The sequence below is a fragment of the Pteropus alecto genome, unplaced genomic scaffold, assembly GCF_000325575.1.
Source record: "Pteropus alecto unplaced genomic scaffold, ASM32557v1 scaffold12, whole genome shotgun sequence".
NCBI classification, from domain to species: domain Eukaryota; kingdom Metazoa; phylum Chordata; class Mammalia; order Chiroptera; family Pteropodidae; genus Pteropus; species Pteropus alecto.
This window is the reverse complement of record NW_006432669.1, coordinates 9995565-10019008: the sequence shown is the minus strand read 5'-3', so window position 1 is coordinate 10019008 and position 23444 is coordinate 9995565. Positions and strand designations below refer to the sequence as shown.

General features: G+C 35.5%; 1 long non-coding RNA gene across 1 annotated transcript in view; it reads right to left on the bottom strand.

The window, feature by feature from the left end:
• Window positions 1-8304, bottom strand: part of LOC112476217 — a 29331-nt gene extending 21027 nt beyond the window's left edge. The window contains exons 1-2 of the long non-coding RNA XR_003045003.1: window positions 8212-8304; window positions 5320-5456 (exon numbers count right to left, since the gene is read on the bottom strand). This is a non-coding gene — a long non-coding RNA (uncharacterized LOC112476217). The remainder of the gene's footprint in view (window positions 1-5319; window positions 5457-8211) is intronic.
• Between the last annotated feature and the right edge of the window lie 15140 nt (window positions 8305-23444).

Below are 23444 nucleotides of genomic sequence, written 5' to 3'. Positions count from 1 at the left end.
TATGTTTGCATGATATATATCTTCTCATCCTTTTTCTAGACACCTGCCTGTATCATTTTATTTGAGGTGAGTTTTTTTTCGACAGCATAAAGTTGGGATATATTTTTAATTCCCTCTGTCCTTCTTTTGGCCTTTTCCTCTTTCTGTTCTCTGCTTTGCTCTTTCTGCCTCAGACGCACAAGCTTCACTGCTCTTCCTCAAATGGAATAGGCAAGTATCACCTCAAGGCTTTTGCTTTTGCTGGTCCCTCTGCCAGGAAAGGTGTTTCCCCATGCATTGCCTGCTCCCTCATTCTCCTCAGGTTTACCCAAATGTCACCATGTTATGTAAAAACAGAAACTTACCACTCTCACCATATTCCTTTGTCCACTTCTCCATTCTGTTTGTCTCTTCAGCAGAGATTACTAACATACAACATATTTTTCTTATTTATTTTGTTTACTCTCTATATCACCCACAATAATATACTTAACTGCTAAATCTCCTGTGTCTAAAGCAAGGCCTGATTCACAGGAAGTACTCAATATTTATTTGTTAAATGAATGAAAGAATTAAAGAATTGGTCTTTGCTTGATCTCCCATTTCATCTGTGCATTCTTTCACTCTTATCTGTTCTCCAGCAGCATTAACCTTCTTTCAAACCTCCCCCGATGAGACATGCTTCAGACAGCAGGCCTGAGGACCTCAATGCATGCTGCTCCTTCTGCCAGCAGTCCATCCTTCTCCCATTCCCATCCCTGCTGCTCAGCTAACCAAACTTAACCAGAAGCCAACACTGATCCCTTATACGAGGTCAAATTCACAAATAAAAAGCTTACTTAGCATTGATTACATTTTGTAATTAATATTTGTTTGGGAAATTATTTAATTAATGTGTGTCTTTTCTACTGGACATTAAGATCAATTAAGACAGAGACTATGTCTGGTTTGCTCAGCATTATATTCCTAGCACTTTGCACATACCTGACACATAGTAGATAATAAATATTTCCCAAGTAAATATGCTAATAAGTGAATGAATAAATGAGTACTCATTTAAAGACTTTTTAGCTTCCAGAAATGATCAGAGAGATCAAGAATTGGAGGAGGAGCGCCTGTGCGATTGTTAGCTATCGAGGATTTGCTTGTCTACAGAAACTAAACCAAACAGAAATTAAACCAAACTAAACCAAATGTTTAATTATGTGAGTGTGAAGGTTGGAGGAGTGGTAAGTTTTCTCTTCTTTGTAAAGTTCAAGCAATGATTGTCCGCTGAGAGTTGGGAAAAGTGGTCTGGAGGTAGTAGTGTTTCTCAACTATAGCACTATTGATATTTTGGGCTGAATTATCCTTGTTGAGGGTCCTGTCCTGTGCATTGTATGATGTTTAGCTGCATCCCTGGCCTCTACTCATGAAATGCCAGTAAGGCAGCCCTTTGCAACCAATTGTGACAACCAAATTATCTCCAGACATTGCCCAATGTCCCCCCTGGAGCAAAATTGCTCCCAGTTGAGTACCACTGAGATGGATTTTAAGCTGTTGGGAGTGCTTAATATATATATTTACACACACACACACACACACACACACACACACACACACACACACACACACCACACACTCATAATGCAAAATGAAAGAGCAAGAAAAAGAGCCCATATGTGAGAGAGAACGTGCATGTGACAATAAGTGAACTGAATCAGGTCTTGTATAATAACAATTAAAACATTTGAGGGCCCTGCTGATCTATAAAAGTGAATTTTTAGTGCTCTGTTGCATCTCTCTATATATATGATTGCATTATTTTCCCCAGAAGTGCACAGCAACATGGATAAAGATGAAAAATGTAGCTAATGGATTGATCCAAACTTGGGATTTTTGCCAGCTAAATATGAGTGAAAACAAAAGGACAAGGAACAAGGGCATTAAAGTTTTTGACTGGAATTTTGCTAGATGTTGTTCCAAGAAGAGGAATATCCTAATGTACCTGTACCCAAACTTTGCTACACATCAGAATCATATGGGGAGCACTGTAAAATCCCAGTGGTCAGGTTATACCCCATACCAATGAAATCAGAATTTCTGGGGGTGGTGCCAGACACCAGTAATTTTAAAGTTCTCTAGATAATTCCAACATACAGAAAAGTTTGGAAACCCCTGGCCCTTAGCATGAATCTCTACACTAGTGTTTCTCAAAGTGCAATCCCACAACCAGCAGCATCAGAATCATCTGGGAACCTGTTAAAAATGCAAATTCTTAGGCCCCACATGAGACCTACCGAATCAGAAACATTAAGGATGAGGCTCAGTAGCTTTATTTTAAAAAGACCTTGAGGCAATTAATGCACATTCAATTTTGAGAACCATTGCTCTTAAAAAAAAAAAAAAAAAGAGAGAGAGAGAGAGAGAACTTTTGCTCATGTAGTAGAGAAATTGTTTAGAAGCTGTTAACCTTCTTTTTTGTCCCGTGGTATAGTAGTCCTCCCTTATCTGCAGGGGATATGTTCCAAGACTCTCAGCAGATAGTACCAAACCCTATGTATACTATGTTTTTTCCTATACATACATATCTATGACACAGTTTAATTTATAAATTAGGTACAAGAAGAGATTAACAACAATAACTAATAATAAATAAAACAACTATAACTACATGCTGTAATTAAAGTTATATGAATGTAGCCTCTGTCTCTCTGTCTCTGTCTCTCTGTCTCTGTCTCTGTCTCTCTGTCTCTGTTTCTGTTTCTCTCTCTCTCTCTCTCTGTTTCTGTCTGTCTGTCTGTCTCTCTCTCTCTCTCTTTCTCCCTCCCCTCTCTCTCTCATAACTGATCTTGTAACTGAGGTGGCTACTAAGTGAGTAATGGGCAGGGAGCATATGTAGCATGGATATACTGGACAAAGGAATGACTCATGTCTCAAGCTGGACGGAGCAAGATTACACAAGATTTCGTCATACTATTCAGAATGGCCTGTGGTTTAAAACTTATGAATTGTTCATTTCTGGAATGTTCTATATAATATTTTTGAACTGAGGTTAGCCATGGATAACAAACTACAGAAAGTGAAACCACAGATAAAGGGGAATACAGAATTTAGAATGTGAAAAAGTAAATGTCCTTTGGACACTGAGAATGGCACCCCAGGAACATGAAACATTGTAAAGAACAGCCAGAGAGACAAAGGAAGTGCTGGTATTGTCCCCTTTGGTGCCACATACACAACAGACTGACTTGACATTTTTTTAGAGTGTATGTCAGATGTACATTTTTTGTTTTCCATTCTCACATCAAAAATGAATGTATTTTCTTCTATGTGAGAGAAAATGTAAGTAGGAAATGTTTAGTATTTTTTTTTTTTTTTGTATCACCTCAGACTTCCTGCTCATTGTTCAAATCCCGTAGGACACTCAGTTTCCTTAAGTAACTATTGTACAAAATGGCGCCTCAGTTCTCAGGCTTTGAGATGTTAATGTCTGAGCTACCTACTGCCTTAAGTTTTTTTCATCTCCAAATTTGGGTTGAGGGGTGTGTGTGTGTGTATATATACTGTGATATATCCAAATTGTTTTTCCTGCCTTTAATTATTTCCTCATTGAAATCCTTCTACTTAGCTTTGGCAGTACCCTTCCTCACTTTCCTGGACGGAAAAAAAATTACACTTTCAGCCTTTTCATCTGCAATTATCTAAGGCTGCCAAGAAATGACTTTAAATAGACTATACTAGAACCTTTAAACACAAGTAAATACAGGGGCTTATCAAATAGCATTCAGAGCATAGACCAGTTTTCACTTAAGAAGAAAAATAATAAGTAATATAAAGTCAGAGCTCAAAATTTACTTGATGAGAAACTTATTTACTTGTATGTACGTATGGGCAGGGAAAGAATTACATTAGACAAACTGCGTTAATGAAACAAAAAAATGACGGTAATAGTCTACTTCGCCAAACATAAAAATGAAACAGTAAAAAAAGACAAAAATGTATTTTCTTATATTTTCCTTTTTCCATTGTATTAAGATTATGACTGTCATGATGCCTTTATATTAAACGTTAATCTCTGAGATAGTGTCATTTTTATTGACTTTGATTCAGCACCTAAGTGCAAATTATATGCATATAAATTTCTAACACGCTTCAGAGAAGCATCCTACTATAGGATATTTTTCCAGCATTCTGAATTATCCAGAACACAAATAATAACTTATAAAAATGCACAGAGGGTCTCTGAAACAACCAAATAAGATGTCTCAATGTATCCGTTCTAGAGCAGTGGTCTTCAATGTTTTCATGTTAATCCAAAAAATAGCTGCAGATCTCTTAAAATTAGTTTATGTATTTGGCACCCAAGGAAACACATCGTGCTTACTAGGGGAATTGAGAAGTATTTTAAGTGTTATATAAATTAAATTCATTTTATCCTCACATAAGTCTTATTAGGTAGGTACTTACTATTATTAAACTCATTCTAAATATGGAAAACTGAGACATAATTAAACCAAAGTCAGCCAACTGGATATGAACCCAAGAAATCTAGCTCCAGAATCTGTGTATTTATTAGTGCATTTAAATCAACTTCTGGCTTTAAATACACACATCTGAAGAGTAGTAATGTCTATTTTAAGCTATTTTCATGTAGTTTCATAGACCTAATAATTCTGCTTTCCACAACATTGACTGGAACCTGCTAGTCTAAACTTCAGATACATAGCTTTCAAGAGAATTTCTTAAACCAAATGCAGTACTTACATATTTTCCCATTAGACACAGTTCTAGTGAGATTGACCACCTGGTTTTCAACTCTATAGCGGATTAAAAACAGACTATCTTAGTGGTTAAAAACCTTGGGTTTTGAAATCAGAATGCCTTGAATCAATCCCAGGCACTGCCAACTTTTTACCTGGGTTATCTCACTCAGGTTACTTAACTATCTAAATCTGATTTCTCACATATAAAAGATCGGTAGACTACTTACTCCATGTATTATGAGGATGAAATGAGATAATGCATGCAAAGCACATTGTTTCATTGTACGTGACAGGGCCTCAATAGTGGCAGCTGATAATGGTTATGTAGGTGGTAGCAACAGTAGCAGTATTAACGGGGACTGTGAAGATGTTATAGATGATCATTAATAGCCTGGCAGCCTGATGGTCAAATATCAAGATTAATGAGCAAATTTGTTTGAGTTTAGGAATATTCTTCAGAAACACATACAGCTTTGGAAATATTAATTAAGGTTTTTTTAATGGTATTTCATAAACTGGTAAACAGAAATTTTCAAGAGGTTCTTGGATCAGTTTTTGATAAATCATGTAGAAATAGAAAAGAAATTTCTCTCACCGCTCTCAAATACAGAGCTGCGTATTGTTCTCACATCTCATAATTGCCAGAGTGACTGTTTCATCCACTGCAGTTTCTTCACATTATCCCCTCAGGTGGTATGTCAGACAATTTCTCTTTCAGTCTCCAAACATGAACTTTTAGAATGCCAATCAAGGCCATATAAAAGACAGAGGATCATATCAGATCAGACTGTAGGCTGAAAACTAAATAACTAGTAACATTTACTACCAATCAAAAATGTATTTGTACAGAAAATACACTTGCAGGAATTATTCAAATATGAAATCTCAGTTGAATTAAGAATAGAATCATTGCTGATCAGACACATCAATCATTTTTTCAATGATATAATTCCTTTAAAAATTCCCTCATCTTTATGATTATGTAAAAGACATGCTTTTTAGAAAGCTATCTTTATTAATGAGCCATAAATATAGTCTCTTCATAGCCTGCTGCAGAATTTGGTAAGACAGTCTGGTGAAGAAAGATTCCAATTCATGAATAGGCTCTTTAAAACCCTCATTATAGATGCGTTGTGATTAAATTTTGATTTTTTCCACCATTTATCAGAGGTTCATCAGCACACGTATAGGCTGCCTCTGTACCTTACTTCCATTCCAATCATCGACGCGATTGTTAGAAACCTGCAGAAGCAAACTTAACATGGAGAGTCAAACAATTCCATATATTAGTATAATGTGATTTTATTTTTTTAATTATTTAATAGAAGGGTAAAGGACAGAATTTTGCAGCTAAAGACCAGATGCTCATCAAAATGAAAAAGGATTATTGTCAATTCTGAGACATGATTGTCTTCATTTGGGTTCTATAATATTGCTGCTAGTGAGAGAATGATAAACCCTTTTCTCTCTGGGGCAAATGGGAAAGTGCATTCCTCAGTTTGGAAGAAAAAAATTCTCTTTACTCCTAGATTCTTTCTTTGTTCCATAGAAGATGTAAAGTATAATCCTTATGCATAAATGTAGGAATTCCTCTCTCCTCATTCCTCACTGTGCATACTTCTCTGGAACTTCACGTCAGGAATAACTTCCTATTTAGACAGTTGATGATCTCTGAATGTATAATGTCAAGAATGTCAGTGAAGTAATAGAATTCTATTGGAAAACCTGTTGGCTGGGTCAGATGATTTGGGTTTAGCCGTACCCACCATTTACTTGCTGTTTGCTGTAGGCAACTCGCAATAGTACGGACATTACTATGGTTAGTATAGATAGCATGGATAGAAGAGATCGTGGAGCTTGTGTCCAAAAAGGTTTCATGAATTAAAAGTGAAAGCCAATAGTTCTTATCTGTTTAGATTTGCTTCTATCCTCTAAGAGGGGCATAAAAAGTAATAGTCTTAGAAGATCCTATCCACATCAATTTCAGTCTCACAAGGACCATTCAGAATAATATTCTGAAATATTTAGGTTTAGGAGCAGGATGAAATGTGCTATGTAGAGTGAGGTAAAACAAGTAATTTATGATTAAAGCTATAGGTAGTAAGAGGTTGTTGCAGGCTCAATATTTTAGAGCATTCACTGTATGCTGAAACCTTAAAGTTGGGACTCAGGAAATGTTGGCTACTAGCAAATGTCGTTGGCTTGTTCATTCGTGTGTGTGTGTGTGTGTGTGTGTCTATTTTTAAGTTTATGTGTTCCTCAATGCATTGAAATGTTTTCCAATTATGTAATGATTACCATTTTTGACTTTTTTTATACTCTATTTCCTGCTGTTTCATATACGTATATCACTGGGTTAGCCCTGTGATATTAGGAACTTGATATTAGGAAGTTTGGATTAAAGAGTCTGTGAAACCCAGGTGGTTTTATCAACCCATTATTCAAAATTTGAGGAAGAAATAATAACAATGTATAAAATTTCTTCCATAAAATAATAAAAAAGAATACTACCCAATTCATTTTATGAGGCTGCCACAACCTTATAAGGGATAATATAAGAAAAACTACAGGCTAATCTCACTCATGAATACAGATGGAAAAATGCTTTCAAAATATTAGCAAATTGAATTTTGTGATGTATTAATATCTAATATCATAGTCAAGTTGAATTTATTCCAGAAATGCAAATTTGTTTTAATATTTAACAAAAATCTATCAATAGGATATCACATAAACAAAATAAAGGACAAATATGTGATCATCTCAATGAGTACTTCCCAAAAAAATCATTTGATGAAACTAACCTCCTTTTATTTTAAAATTGAGAATTGAAGGGATCTTCCTTAATCTGATGTACATTGTCTATAAAAAAACTATAGTGAACTTCAGACTTAGTGGTAAGACATTGACATATTTTCCTTTGCAATCAGGAAGGAAGCAGTGATGCCTGCTATCACCACTTCTATTCAACATTACACTGGACACCCCAGCCAGTGAAATGAGATGGAAAAATAAATAAACAAAAAAATATAAGAATTGAAGAAAGAAAGGAAGAAAAAAAAGCTTTCATTGTGGTAAATGATGTGACCAGGTACTAGAAAATATAATCAACAGAAAAATTATTAGAATTAATGAGTTTTTAGGATTACTGAAAACAAAACTAATATTAAACAATTATATTTCTACATACCAACAATGAGTAGTTAGAAGTGATAGTTAACATATATATATATTATTTAAAATAGCACCAATAACATCATATAGTTAGAAGTATACCTAACAAAGATATTTTAGAGGAGAATGGTAATAGCAGGCCTGTAAACAATTCCCTCTTTTCTAGAGATGCCCATAAAAAAGGAATGGCCAGGTCAATCCCCTGGTAAACATGCTAGTAATCCTACTTCCTGGTAAGCATGCTACTGGTATATAGCAACAGAAAGATAAATGAGAGTCTTTTTTCTAATAAAATGTTTTTAGCATTACCTACCTCTTATAAAGATAACCTGGAACATATGGCTTTTTGAGGGCATGACGGGCTGGAGAATGTCACATAAGCTGTGTAATTTGTTGAGTGCAAATGGGGATGATCTCCAAGCAAAACGGTTCCTTTTGTGTGAGTAATAGTCCACACACATTGTTTGCACATTACATGTTAAATCTAAACCAGGATACACCCTACCACAGAAGAGAAAGAATCTCTAGAGAGCTGTGTTGCTGGTTCAGGGCTTTTCCAAAGGAAAGACACCTTGCCTTAGTCTTATATTCTTTATTCTGTATTCTTTAAATTATTAGTAATGTTTGCTATTGAATTATTATTGATGTTTGCTATTGCACATGTATCTGAGTTGACAATTCTACCCTTTGTGTTATCTTAGACCTATATAGAAAACTATAAAACATGAATGAGGTAAATTAAAGAAAATCTTCCTAAATGGAGAGATATATTTTGTTATGGGCTGAAAAACTCAATATGAAAAAGTTATAAATTCGGTGTAATGGAATATTATTTCTAAAATGTGTGCATGCGTGTGTGGTGTATAGAAATTGAAAAGCTGATTTTAAGATTCACATTAAAATAAAAAGGCTAAGGAGAGCTGAGACATTCTCTAAGAAGAAAGTGTCAGGATTTACTCTACAGATATTAAGATTACTATAAAGCTGTAATCATTGTGAGTTAATGTGAGATTAACTCAAAAATCAACACACCACTGAATTAAATTGAAGGCTAAAAGAGCAGATCTATGTATGTATGAACATTTGATTTATGACAACCATGTCATACAGTGAGGAAAACACAGTTATTTCAATGAATATTGCTGAGAGTATGCACTGATAGATAGATAGATAGATAGATAGATAGATAGATAGATAGATAGATAGATAGGCAGATAAACAAACTTCTATCTCACACCATACATATATCTCAATCAGCTCAAAGTGGAATATAGGCCTAAAATGAAAGGCAAAATAGTAAAAATTTTGTAACATAGAAAAATGCTTGTCTTCATGATTGCGAGGTAGGAGAAAATGTTTAAACAGGGTGTAAAAAGATGTATACATTTGACTGACTATATTATAATTAAAAACTTCTGTTCATTAAAGACTCAATCATAAGAATGGAAAGCAAGCCACTGATGGGGAGAAAACATATTTAGCTTAATTAGCTATAGAAGGCTTATGTCAAGATTATATAAAGAACTATACAGAAAAATACATTCCTATGGAAAAATGAGCAAGGAATCTGAAGAGACTCCACAAAAAAGTGTGTGTGTGTGTGTGTGTGTGTGTGTGTATACACATATACACATATATACACATATACACATATATATGTATACATATATATATATCCAATAAACATATGAAAAGATACTAAACCTTCTTAATAATCAGAGAAATGCAAATTAAAACCATAATATGAAACTATGACATATTGTCAGAATGTTGAAGATTAAAGACCGACAATATCAAGTGTTGGAGAAAATGTGTAATAATTGTTACTCTCAAGTACAGTATGTGGAAGCGTAACTTTTTACGACCACTCATGAAAAGAATTTGACATTATCTACTAATGTAGACGATCCTTATACTCTGAGGCCCAGGAATTCCACTCCCAAGTATAAACCCAACAGAACAGTGTGCATGGGAGCATCAAAGGATGCATACAGGAGTGTTCACAGCAACATCATTTGTAATAGTCCCCAAATGAAAACAACCCCAATGCCTATTACAATAATATGGATGAACTGTGATCATAGAATGGAATGTAACACAGAAATTAAAATGGGTGTATTACTGTTACATGTAAGAGCAGAGATAGAACTCACCAAAATGATGAGTGAAGGAAAACATACACAATAGAAGTATATGTCCATTGCATAAAGTTCAAAAACAGGTAAAATAAATGTTGAAGAGTCAATATTTGAGTAGTAATTTACAAAGAAGACCTAGGAACCAAATGAGGAGAATGAAGGGAAAGAAAAGGCACTCACTAGCAATGAGCATGGGGTGGAAGACAAGGTTCTGGGCTGTCAGCAATATTCTGTTTCTTGACCTGGGTGGTGGTTATGTCCACTACATAGTACATTCATATTTTATTTAATTTCTGTATAATATTATGTTACCCAATACTGTCAAAAAGAGAAAAAAAAAGTCTGAAAGACCTGGGCAATATACCAGCAATCATTTACTCCAGCTAGAAAACATTGGATTTGGAGAAATTCTGCATCATAGAAAGCAGGAATTCTTCATCTTGGCATGCTTGACATTTTGGGGTGGATAATCGAATAATTCCTTCTTGTGGGAGGCTGGCCTACGCATTGCAGAATGATGCTTATTAGCATTTCCGACCTCTACCCACCAGATGCCAGTAATACCTGCCCCTTCCAATTGTGACAGTCAGTCGAGAATCACTGACTTAAAGGAATTGACACTTAGAGGTGTTGTTTTTTGTGTGCTAGTTACATTTTTTTTTTAGAGTAGCCTTCTTTATGCATCATTTTCGGGAGTTTTCTATTGTCTTTCTTTCAGCCTTCTGTTCCGGTTTTCTCTGGTAATTTATTTTAAAATCTCCTGGGATGAATTTCCCTTTAATTTGTTCTTCAGATATATGGACCCATGTGGATAGAGGAACAGTCAAATTTCTCTTACAATTACTGTAAATTTTATGTTGCAAGGTTTGGTAACATTGCTCAAGTGGAGATATTTTAAAATGGAATGCGATTTCAGTGTGAACGAGCTGATACATGAGAGACTCTAATCTCAGTCTTTATGAAACAGATTGTCAAGAAACCCTAGGGATTTAGCCACTACTAATTACGATGAGGAATCTAGAAACACGTGACTTTTCTCCCTCATCCATAGCAGCCTGTTCCTTCCCCCAGCACCCCTCTCCCCCACCCGCAACCTCTACCTCCACACCTTCTCTTACTTCCACGTTAACAAAGACAGATTTGTGCAGTCATAACTCAACCCATCATTTCAATTACAGTTTTCAGTGACCACATCAAGAACGAAAAGTAAAGGGTAAAAACCACACTCAGCTATGGCATTTTTGTTGCCTTATTTTAAGTCATTACCAGTAACTGGAATCTGTATACTTCACTGAACTTTTGAAAGCAAGCTCAATTTCAGTACATTCAGTATACATTTTGGGGGAAATGAGTAACCAATTTTGCTAACTTCATACATTTTAATTGGTCGGCAATTTCCAAACACATCTGTGAGATAAATAATAAGTCACCCTCTGCCAACAAAAGATACAAACAGAGTTTCAGTTTGACTGAACATATTTCTTGGTTTTTGAGATGAAATCATTACCAATCTTCCTATCCTTAGAGGATGGTTCTCTTCCAAGTTTATGTCTTCCGACAGTGGCCTTTTTCTTCTACATTCTCCATACACAAGTGCTATTAGCTGGGATCAGTGGAAAGCGACTGGACTTACAGTCCAGGGTGGGTGATTCCAATAGCTTGCTTGGGCTCTTGTTAGCATGATGTTTCCTATGGGCTATTGTCCTCTATTTCAATTCCAGGCCAACCTGCTCATAGCTCTAACTGCAATCCTTGGGATACTTGCTCATACCAGTTACCTTCTATGAGTTGCCAAGTCCTAGTTCTAGAATGACATGCATCTCTCCAGCTATTCAAACCCTGAATCCCACCTACTTAGGACAAAATGGGACATCTAGCTTTATGTATCTTGGTCTTCCAAGGCATTCCCAGGGATTTCTCTCTTTTTTTTTTTAGCTAATTCATTTCAAAAAAGTAATTTAAAACATAATAGTAACTGACACTTATAAAGCATACCGTGTGCCAGGAATATTTTAAGCACTTCAGTATCCACAACAACACCATGAGGTAGGTTATCTTATTATCATTGTTTTATAGATAAGAAAACTGAGGCACCGATGTGTTAAGAAAGTTGCTTAAGGACACAGAGCTAAGTGATGGACCCCCAGGTTTGAACCCTGGAAGTCTAACTCCAAGCAGCAGTTTGTAAGAATCAGAATCCTCCACAGTCATGTGTCCAAATTAAGTCTCTTGTAAACTACTGTGGCATGTGTCTTATACATTTCCAAGGGCACTTGTCATGCACTTCATGCTATTGATATTATCTGTATCCTTGTCTTTTATTACCTAATTTACTATAATACCAGGAGGGGAAAGATAGTGTCTTTTGAATTTTGTTGGCCTTCCATCAGGAGCTCAAAACATACTGAAAGATGTTTTAGCTGCTTGCGAAAACCTTTTTTTCATTGCTTCAAAATACTGCCATATTAAAAAGTCAATTTATCTTAAGGTGCTCTCAAACCCACAAATGATTTGCCAAAAGAATGTTTTTGGCCATAATGTGTCTTTCTTTCCTCTTCCTGTGTTTAGTTTATTCAGGATATACTATTTTCTTTCTCTTTCCTTTCTTTTCTCTTCTTTTCTTTCTCTTCCTCCTCTTTTTCTTCTTCTTCAACTCCCCCACCCTCCTCTCTGTCTTTTTTGTCCTGAAATATTTTCTCAGTTGATTTCAAATTCTGACAATCCTCAACACTAGAATGTAAATGAGTCAGCCCAACAGTTTATTTCTCAAAGTGTGTTTCGCACATTGTTAATAGTTGTTATGTGAAAAAAAAGAGGAAGCATCCATGGGAAAATAAATTTAAGAAATACAGAGTTAAGCAAATATAAATACATTTATATAGAAATGTCGTTAATAAGCCTGGAGCCATTATTAGGCTAACGTACATTAGAAATCTTTAAGAAGGGGCACAACCTGCAGAATTTGTCACATAGAATTTCCCTATTCTATGTGACAATAGACTTCAACAGTAGGATTTCAGAGTCACTCTGTGAGAAGGAGTAAACATGATTCAAATTAAAGGTTTTATGTCTGGAGTCATTGAGCCTTGGGTTTGAATTTTGCCTCTTCCATGAAATAACTGTATAACTTTGGGCAAGTCACTGAGTTGTTATGGGAGTAATCATACTTATTTCATAGTATCATTATAACAAATCAGGATATGAATAACCTAATAAATGACTTATATTTCTATTTATTTGTTTTTACTTTATTTATTTTATTGATTTTTAAATGATTCTTTTTATTAACGATGCAAGTACCTGAAACAAAGAAAGAGCAGTGGATGCCTATGAAAACAAAGTTTCAGAGAAAAACAGGTAACTAAATCTTTCTTGACACATTAATTTTTATAATGACTGAGCTGGAAGGAAGCTGCCCTATTATGGCCAGCTTAGGTCAACATGGCTGGACTAGTTATGGCTATTGACAGACAAAACTAACAGAGAATTCACCACTTAAACCAGCAGCCATGGTTTCCCAACAATCGCTAAACAGAGACAATTATGTTGACTAGTCTTGACTTGAGATATTACGAAGAATAACTAAAACAGGGTTACTTGCTTGGAAGTGATTCAAGATTTTTCATAAGTTAAATTTTTAAGGTATTTTCAAGATAATTATACTCTAAAAAAGAATAGCTTTTGCCATCCTTTTGAATTCAGAAGACATAAACTATTGGTGTGCCTGTAGCCAGTTCTCTGTAACGTCATGAGAACAAACAGAGCTTGGCTTGCAGTAATTTTTCTCACTTTCATTTCACAGATTTTTTCCTATTTATTTATTAACTGGAGTTTGTTTTCAAGTACTTCAGGCTTTCAAACTTCTCTAAATATATTAGATACTAAGATGGTGATGCGAGACAGGTAGAAATCTTAAGTAATTTTTTCTCATGGTAGGAGTAAAACTGAGACTCATGATGAAGAAAGAATTGGTTTTAAGGCTTCTGTATGAAGATCACGAGCTCCCATACTAATGAAAAATCCCCATCAACATGTTATCATTTTATTTTAAATCAGGTTAGATTAATCTGCTCTTAGGCAGAAAGACATAGTTTTAATGTCCATTTTTACAAGATTGTTGATTAATAAATATAATTATTTGTTTTTGTTTTCAAGCTTTAAATCAAAGTTTTTCTCTGTATATTAGACAAGTCCTGTGTTTGTGAGGACACCTTAATGATATGATAGTATATATTAGTCCGTTCAGGCTGCTTAAACAAATGCCACAGACTGGGTGGCCTATAAACAATAAAAATTTATTTCTCGTAGTTCTGGAAGCTGGAAGTCCAACATAAGGGTGCCAGCATAGTCAAACTCTAGTGAAGGCCTTCTTTCAGGTCATAGATTGCTGACTTCTTGTTGTGTCCTCACATGGTGGAAAGGTCAAGCTAAATCTCTAGGGTCTCTTTTATAAGCACAGAGCCTTCATGATCTTGTCACTTCCCAATAGCTCCAGGGCCTAAGCCCTTTGGGGTTAGAATTTCAAAATATGAATTTTGGGGAGACACAAACATTCAGAGCATAGCATGATGTGAGGCTGAACAGGAGCAAGAGAGAATGACTGGTCTGGTCAGTCATTCTCATAGGATGACCCTTTGCAGAAACTCTGACACACAGTACTGTACACCTGACATAGCACAGTGACTTGAAGAAGGAGAAGAAGGTCAGTATCTTTGAGTCTGCTGCTAACAGGCAGAAGACTGGTGCTGTGAGAATCTGAGAGCAAAAACCAAAAAAAAAACAGCAACAAAAAAGACCTATCTATAGAATAATATTTACTCCCTTGTGAGTCCAAGTCACCCTCTCATCCAGGAGTTGGCAAACTTTTTCTGTATAGGGCCAGAGGGTAAATATTTTAGTCTTTGAAGATTATTTAGTCTCTGTCACAACAACTCAACTCTACCATTTTAGCACAAAAGCAACCATATACCAAAAAATAAACGAGAATGGCATTGTTTCAATAAAGTTTCATTTGTGGACACTGATATTTGAACTGCATATAATTTGCATGTTTCAAGAAATATCATTCTTCTTGTGATTTATTAAAATTATTTAAGAATGTGTAACCATTCTCAGCTCATGAGGCATACAAAAGCAAGCAGTGGACTGGCTTTGGCCCATGGGCCCTAATTTGCCAACCTATGCTAAACACTTGCTGCTCAAAGTGTGGCCTACAGACCAGCAACACTGATGTCCCCTGGGAGTTACAAGTACTGTTCATTCTCAGACTCCACTTCAAATGCTCTGTATCTAAATCAAAATTTCAACAAGATGCCCAGGTGATTCATATACACATTAAACGTTTGAGAAGCACTGATCTAAGTAACAGTTTAGACTGTACTAGCACAGTGCTCCTCCATCTTGACTGCACATTAGAGTCACTTGAGGAGTTTTTACATTGCTCCATGCTCAGAATATACCTCATGAAAATCACCCAATAAAATCAGAATCACTAGGACTCGGGGCCAGGCACTGTTTGGTTTAGTTTGGTTTTAAAGCACTGTGTGATTCCAATGCATGGCCAAAGTTGAGAACCATTGCCCTACAGTCTTTTAACCTTTAGAGGCCTCCCTCAAAAGGATTTCCACTGGTGACTGGAAATTTAAAGGGTGATATATTAGTCAGCTTGGGCTGCTATAAGAAAATACTACAGCTTGAGTGGCTTAAACAACAGACATTAGTTTGCACAGTTCTGGAGGCCAGGAAGACCAAGATCAAGATGCACCTAGATCAGTTCCTGAGATCAGCTTTCTGGTTTGTAGACTTCTGGATATGTCTGCACATGGACTTTCCTCAGTATGTGCGTGCATGTGTGGGGTGTGTGTGTGTGTGTGTGTGTGCACTATGCGCACCCATGTAGGGGAAGAGTCTCTCTCTACCTCTTCTTTTCATATAAGGGCACGAATCCCATCAAGAGGACCCCACCCTCATGACCTAATCTAACCCTATTTACCTGCCAAAGGCCCCACCTCCAAATATCATCTCATTGGGGGTTAGGGTCCAACATAGGAATTTTAGGGGAACACAGACAATCAGTCCACAACAGGTGATGAGAGCAAAGATCAACTACTTTCCTAGTCCCCGAATGATTACTCAAAAATTATAGGTATTAGTGCTTTACCATTAAAAAGGTACTTTCTTATTTATTACTTCTTTGATCCACTAATGCCTCATCATTAGGTTGCTAGACACTATGTTTATAGACAGGAAAATTAAGAGAGATAACTAACAGACCCAAGTCCACTCTAGTGATATGTGGCAATGCTGTGTCTGATGACATTGAGGTTGCTGCTTCTCGGTTCTGTTGGTAGCTGAATGATCTTGAGCACAGTGATTATTGCAAGGAATGAAGTAAGGCAAAGAGGAGAAATAGGATGTTAGCATTTATTGAGCAATCGTAATATACCGAGCACTATACTAAGTGCTTTATATATAATGATCTCATTTAATCTTAATCGACTGTAAATATTATTCCATTTTACAGATGAGAAACTGAGCCTCAGATTGCCCAATGCTGCAAAACTAGCAAATGATATAAGCAGAACTGAAGACTAGTCTTTCTAATGCTGAAGCCTACTTTTTCCAGGCTGTTTGTTTACCTGTCTATTTACAAAACTTAACTTATTTGGCAAGACTGTCACTGAACCTGGCGTAATCCGGTATTTAGGCTTCTATGTAGAAAAGGCAGAAGTTATAGGTAATTTTAACATATTAGTCAATAAAGTGTAATACTATCTTCCTGATTAGACAAATACAAATATCTGCTCCTAAAAAGAATTATTACCAAATGTTAATGTAATTAAATGATTGCTGCTTATAAAATGTTGTCTTTCCTACACAGAGGTTGGCATAATTTCATTTACTTTTTTCAGCCTTCTATGAGAAATGACAGGAAAAATTGCATTACTCAGCAAAGATTAAATGCTCTGGAGGATTGATGATGTCTGTAAATACAAAATGAATGGATATCGTTCACTGCTCCCTCCACCAAATGGAACCTGGGAATTAATAAGGCAAATGATTCATAAAGAAGTAAACCACAGACCTTGGTGTAAACAGAAAAGAAAGCAGCACACTTGTTTCCCCTCTTCTAACTCTCTGTACCTGAGACCCCAGTTTTCTGACCTGTTTTATCCCTCACCTGTACCCTCTCCCCTAATTCGAATTTCTCCAGCTATTGATCTTCTCTGAAGAATGACTAAGACCTTCTCAGACAAAAAATGGCTAAACAGAACTAGTTGTTTTCTCATCTATCTCCATAAGCTATTTCCATGCAAGTTACAACTAGACATTTGAAGTTTATTCACTAACCTCCTCCCCCTATGTATACACACACCCCGCCCAGGTTCGATATTTGTGTTTAAAATAATTATCAGCATACTCATCATTTTCTGAGATAATTGTAATGATAATAACTGTCATTAGGTGCTTTGTAGTTTCCACAAAAAGTACAGATGTTAACTAAATTGATCCAGGTCACGTGACAAGCAACAATAGTGCTGGCTTTGAACCATGCTCTGGCCGCCCCCAAGGGCCATACTCTTTGCTCTCTGGCACACTACCTACTAGGACCCTAGGTACCAACTATGAAATACCAAGTACGACCCAGGCTCTGTGAGTACATTTTCCTTAATTGTCAAAGCAACTCTGTGAAAGAAGTTTATGATTTGGTTGAGGTCCTTGGAGGCCTTATCCACAGCTTTCCTTTCCCATTTAGATGTCAGAGCACATAAAAGAGATAGAATGATACTGAACATTAGAGAGATTAAGAAATAAAATATAAAATGGAAAACTATGCTGTTTTTAAAATTAATGTCTTTGAAAAAATAAATTAAAAAGAAAGAACAGCATTAAAAACTGTGTTTGGGGAAAAGAAAACAGAAAAGTGGCTTAACAGGAATAAATGTCACCTTCCTGTGTATTTTTAAGCTTTCCAATGTATTTTTAAATTCTCTCTTTACACCCATCACCTTTCTGTCTGCTTTTTGATCTTTTAAAAAAGTAAATGAAGATACTAACCCTGCTTGCTATGGATTTTGAGTATAGTCAGAAATACAATCATATATGATGGTAAAATAAAAACTGCCTTTGAGTTAGAGGATGCTGCCTCTTGGAAAACATAGGTGATGTGAAGAGGCAGCAAGAGGAAATGGATAGAGCTGTGGGGCTGGAGGAGGCCCAGTCCCTTAGTCTTAAAGCCTTCCCATGGCGCTTCAGAGCTGGTCTCAGAGGCCAGGCTGGGACACCATACCTGGAAATGAGAACTGTGTGCAGAGCTGAGATTAGACCTGCTCAAGTCCTGTCCCCTGATCTTTGTTGGTAGGGTTCCAGTGCCCTGACAGGCTGATTTACCAGCTCCCCCAAAGTTTTCCTTTACCTCTGGCCCAAGAAAGTCAAAAAAGAGAAGTCATTTGCCATTTAGTTTTTCATCATCTAAAAATACTTCCTTGCAAATACTCTCAACTTTAAACTCCTTTTCTCTCTCAGCCAAATTGGCAAAACTCTTGCTCTGATTTAAATACTGTTGCCTGTGAATGCTTCTGGAGGACATTCTAGAGTTGAGCTTAATAGCTTCCCTTTAATTCATGACTGCACACTTGTGTTGACTACTCCCTGGCCTCCCTCTTCTACCCTCCCAGTAACTTTGCCTATCCACTCTCCTAGGTGGTTATTTTATGGGCCTGGACAATTGAACAATTTATTTATTTATTCATTTAGTTAGTTATTACCCAAAAATCATACTGTAGGATAAGAAAAGGAAATCAGTTTATATTAACGTCTTTGCAGATTTTGATAAAATAGTTCTCAAGTCAAAATCTCTAATAATGAGTAATATTGCTGCTATATGTTAAAATTTTTTATTCTGTAAAATTAAAAAACAGACATCTACACAGTAAAAGAATTGGTCAATTTTATGTATTTTTAAAGTTATGCTTTTTATTTAAATTATTTTATATAATATGTGATTTTCAATATGTACATTCAAATTAAATTAAATAGACAAATTGGCTAAAACATTTTGAGGGTAGAGGATGTTCTAACTGGGGTAATGAAAATATCATCTCTTATTTGGAGTTGAGTTCTGTTTAGAGCTGCTTTATACTCAAGAAATAAACTGGAGATCTTAAGATTAATAAATTCAAAATACAGCTCTTGCTTGATTTCCCTGTCATGTTTCTCCCCAAGTCTTTCTACCTGGTACCTCAGTTCCTGCCCTTGCTGCCCTAGAGTCTTCCAGTGCAATTCTTTTTTGATGTATTTCATCTCCTATCATATTCTAGGCAGCTCAAATCCTTCCAGTGGTATCTCATTCACTTTGAATAAAAGCCTTGTCTTTCTATGACCCTCAAAGCTCTACAAAATAGAGCTTCTTCTACCACCCTCATCTCATTATTTACAACTGTCTCCTCCTTGCTTATCCTCACATATTTCAAACACACACTTGACTCAGGGCCTTTGCTCATGCTACACTCCTAGTATGGAATGCTTTTTCCCTAGATGTGCCCAGTTAATTTACTAAATTCCTCCTCGTCCTTCTTCTTTCCAGTCTTCACTGGAATGTCATCTTATCAGTTAACACCTTCCTAGGTATTTTTAAATCATAATCATAATTACCTCCATGCCAGTACTCCCTGTCCCTCTTATCTCTCTTTAATTTACTCCATTGCATTCATCATCTGACATTTTACATAATTACATGTATATTTGATTATTGACCTTATTTGTTATATTCACTACTGTTTCCTATTGCCTAATTAGTGACTCTAATATAGTAGGTATTTAATAACTATTTCTTGAATGAATTTATATTAGTCAATGTCACCACCATACTCCTGGTTGATCAAGTAGAAACTTAGAAAACAGTCTTGAAGCCTCCCTTTCCTTTAACTCTATGACCAATCTATCACCTTCAAAATATATCTCATAGCCATCTCTCCAATTCCATTGCCATCTAAATCCTAACCACTGCTATCTCTTGCCTGGACTATAATAGTATCCTATTTTATCTCATTACTTCTATTCTTGCCCTTCCTAAGACTTATTCTCCACACAACAGAGAAATCTTCAAAAATAGGTAGATCACACCACATCACTCACTATTTAAAATCCTTTAATAGCTTTTTATTGCTCTACTGCTGAAATAAAGCCCACACTTCTTATCGAGGCCTCCAAAACCCTGTACCATATATTCTGCCTTCCTCTCTATCTCACCCTCTCCTCTTTCCTACCTAGTCATAACGCTCCAGCCATATTGGTTTTGTTCTATTTTGAGGAAACACCAAGACTTTTTTCACTTTCCTAGGCCATTGACTTTGCTATTGTTTCTACTTGGAATGCTTCCAGCTCTCTATATGGCTGACACATTTTTATCTTTCAGGACTCAGTTCAAATATTACCTCCTTCAAAGGATCTTTCCTTTCCACCTTATTCAAAGTAGGTATGAGATTTCATCACCCAGTGTCTTTCCTACTGAGCCCTTATCTCATTCCATAATTGTTCTGATTAATTGATTACCTGTTTATTATCTGTCCTACTCCTAGATTAGCAGCTGCCAAACTTTTTTTGGGGGGGGGGTGTAAAAAAATTAGATGGCAAATATCTTAGGCTTTGCAGGCCAAACGATGTGTTAGAAACTGCTCAACTCTGCCATTGCTTTGAAAAAAAAGAACCATAGACAATATGTAAACAAATAGGCATGGCTGCATTCCAATAAAACTTTATTTATGGGCACTGAAATTTGAATATCATATTTTTCACATCACAAAATATTCATCTTTTTATTTTTTCAAGCATTTAAAATAGAAAAAACATTCTTAGTTCATGAGTAGTACAAAAACAGGTGGCAAGCCAGATGTAGCCTGTGAGCTGTAGTTTTCTGACCCCTGACCTAGGATATTAATTATCCGGAAGGCAGGGAACTTGTTTGTCATGTTTTCAGACCTGGAAAAGCACCTGACAAATAGTAGCTGCTCAGAAAAATATTTATTAAAAGAATGATTCCATGAATTTCTCCAGCTAACCACATAATGAAGAAGTAAATCTTCTACTGAGAAAAGATGCTTGCTCGAAGGTTTAATACAAGGCTTCTCTTACAAGTCAAAATATTTTGCTTACTTAAAGCTAGATATACATCTCTAGTGTGGTCTGAAATTACATCATTCTCCAAGAAGACTTAAACATGATAGAATTTTTTCAGATATAAAATAGAAGACTAACCATGTGCAAAATAAAAGATCAGAGGTTAAGCAGTCAGTGTTCTCCAGAGTATTTTAAAATAACAACAACAACCTCTATCCTAGTACTCCTTGTTCCTCTTATCCTGCTTTAATTTACTCCATTGCATTTATTCTCATCTGACATTTTATTTTCAGGCCAATACTCTTGGTGAACACAGATGCAAAAGTCCTCAACAAAATTAGCAGACAAAATTCAACAATACATTAAACAAATCATATACCATAATCAAGTGGGGTTTAATTCCAGGGATGCAAGCATAACTCAACATCTGCAAATCAATACCATGCTACACCACAATAATAAAATGAAGGATAAATGTCACATAATTATCTCAAAAGACGCATAAAAAGCATTTCACAAAATTCAACATTTTTATGACAAAAACTTTCATTAAAGTGGGTACAGAAAGAACATGCCTTAAAATAATAAAAGCTATATATGACAAGCTTACAGCTAACATTACACTCAGTGATGAAAAACTGAAAGATTTTCCTCTAAGATTAGTAACACGACAAAGATGCCTACTACTTTTATTCAACAAAGTATTAAAAGTCCTACCCAGAGCAATTAGGCAAGAAAAAAAAAAGGCACAAAATTGGAAAACATAAAAATGAAACTGTCTATATTTGCAGATGACATATTACATATAGAAACCTAAAAAAAAAAAAAACTGTTAGAACTAAAAAACAAAATCAGTAAAGTTTCAGGATACAAAATTTATATACAAAAATCTGTTGCATTTTAATACACTAATAGTAAACTATCAGAAAAATAAAAAAAATTAAATTCTATTTATAATTGCATAAAAAGAATTAAATACCTAGGAATAAATTAACCAACAGATGAAAAACTTGTACATTGAAAACATTAATAAAAGAAATTGAAGAAGACTAAAATAAATGAAAAGATATTCCATGCTCACGGACTGAAATAAATTGTATTGTTAAAATGTCCATACTACTCAAAGCAATCTACAGATTCAATGCAATCCTTATTAAAATTCTAATGGCATTTTTCACAGAAATAGAACAACAATCCTAAAATTTGTATGGAACAATCAAAGACCCCAAGTGGCCAAAGGAGCCTTGAAAAAGTAGAACAAAGCCAAAGGCATCACACTCCCTAATTTCAAGCTTTATTATAAAAGGTATAGTAATAAAAACTGTATGGTTTGAAATAAAAACAGAACACATAGATCAATGTATCAGAATTGAAAGCCCAGAAATAAATCCAATTAATTTAGACAAAGGAGACAATAGGGAAAATCAGTCTCTTCCACAAATAGTGTTGGATAAACTGGACAGCCACATGCAAAAGAATGAAACCAGACTATCTTACATCACACAAAAAAATAACTCAAAATTCATTAAAGACAACTTTAATACCTAAAACTGTAAAATTCCTAGAAGAAGACAGGTGGTAAGCTCCTTGACCTCGGTCTTAGCGATGTCTTTGTAGATCTGACTCTAGAAACAAAAACATTAATAAACAAATGGGACAAATTAAACTAAACAAACTACAATGCTTTTGCACAGCAAATGAAATCATCAACATATAGATGACCAACAGGTACGTGAAAAAGTGCTCAACATCATTAATCATCAGGGAAATGCAAATCAAAATCACCATGAGATGTCACTTCATATCTGTTAGAATGGCTACTATCAAGAAACCAAGAAACAAGTGTTGGCAAGGATGTGGAATAAAGGGAACCCTGTTGGTAGGAATGTAAATTGGTGCAGCCACTTTGTAAAACACTATGGAGGATACTCAAAAAATTAAAACTAGAACTAGAAAATAATCCAAAGAAAACAAAAACACTAATTTGTAAAGATATGCAGCCTCATGTTAATTGCAGCAATACACACACACACACACACACACACACACACGTAATGGAATATTATTCAGTCGTAAAAAAAGAATGAAATCTTGACATTTGCACTAACATGGATGGGACTTGAAGGCATTATGGTAAGTAAAATAAGTCAGACAGAGAAAGACAAATACTATATGATCTCACTTACCTGTGGAATTTTAAAAAATAAGCAAACAAAACCAAACTCATAGATACAGAGAAATGATTGGTGATTGTCAGAGGCAGGGGTTGGGGGCTGAGTGAAATCATTAA